The sequence below is a fragment of the Ipomoea nil genome, unplaced genomic scaffold, assembly GCF_001879475.1.
Source record: "Ipomoea nil cultivar Tokyo-kokei standard unplaced genomic scaffold, Asagao_1.1 scaffold1875, whole genome shotgun sequence".
Classification (NCBI taxonomy): Eukaryota; Viridiplantae; Streptophyta; class Magnoliopsida; order Solanales; family Convolvulaceae; genus Ipomoea; species Ipomoea nil.
In genome coordinates this window covers 316,177-317,652 of record NW_017618303.1, presented here as the reverse complement: position 1 = coordinate 317,652, position 1,476 = coordinate 316,177, and positions in this window count along the sequence as shown.

Here is a 1,476-nt window from a genome sequence, read left to right as displayed (position 1 = left end):
GGTATCCAACTCATCACTTACCATTTTTTTTTAAAAAAATATGTTAGGATCTTTTATATAATATTACCGAGTACAGTAATAAAAAAAAATGGAGTGTCTTTGCTGAATCAATTGAAAAAACAAATGGTTAAAAGAAATCCGGTCTACAATTCCTTACTTTGGTATTGTTTCATAAACCATGAATTAAGGACCAAACCATTGAAAACAGTAACATTTATATCTTTGTTTTGTTTCGGGGCTAAGTTGCTAACTAGCTAATCAAATGTATTAAAAACATTATTGTAAAAAATGATAATTGTGACAGGATAATGGTGCTGGCACTCGACCCGGATCATAAGCAGCACCTGACCCGACACCATATTTAACCCGACATCGTGTGGAATTCCAACAGGCAGAACTCCAACGGGCAGAACACCAACGGGTGGAAACATTATGGCCATTCATTGCATTGAAGGGAGAGAATTAAAGGTGAGCGCCTCATTCATGATTCTTCATGTTGTTACCGTTAGGACTTAGCATAAATAAAACTCCCCTTAGCTAGCAAGAGGGGAGGACACACTGTACTTTCTATACTGAGACAAAGGCAATACAACTATTGTTACTCTCTCTTTCACGTAACGTCATTCTAATATTATATTTCCGGTAACATTATTACCGTCATTGGTGCTTTCATTGAGAGCCTGAGTCCAATACTCAAGCAGGCTACGACACACACAACTCATTCCTCTTTCAACGGCAAGCTTGAAAGAATGGTGTCCCGCAGCTCCCACGATTCCCGCAACGTGAACAATGGCAATGCCTCAGGTGACCTCCGAGACCAACTCACCAACAATCACGGAGGGGACCTCCGAGAACAGCTCAACAACGGGAGACCCGGGGACCTTCGAGACCAACTCAACAATGGAGGAAACCTTCGAGACCAACTCAACAATGGAGGGGACCTCCGAGACCAGCTCCACAATGGAGTGGCGAACCAAGTCGTGAACCTCCAGGCGACCATCCAGCAAGCGGTGGCGGCGGCACTAAACCAAGTGGCCGTGGGACTACAAGGCCAAGTGCCCCCGCCGCAGCCCCAGGAAATAAGGGTGGAGACCCAAAGAAGTGGACCGGCCAGATGACAACCAGGCCCTTCCCAATCTGCACCAGAACGATTGGGACAAATGGCGCCCGTGCGGCAAAGATTAGGATCACAGGCCGAGGGATCCTCTACCAGAGGTCCTCGCCAACACGAAAACAGAGAAGCCGAGATATCACCCACAGAGGAGGTGGGTGAGTCTCGGGAGCCGACCCCACGCCAACACGTTGATGAGTCGGCCTTACGTCGACACTTGAAGGAGCGACGCGTCGAAGAGCCGGCTCCGTGACGGCACTCGGCGGGGAAGCGACGCGTTGATGAGCGGGTTCCACACCGACACTTGGAGGAGCGGCAACCGGCCCCGCGCCGGCACCCTGATGAGTCGGCCCTGGTCGAGAGGC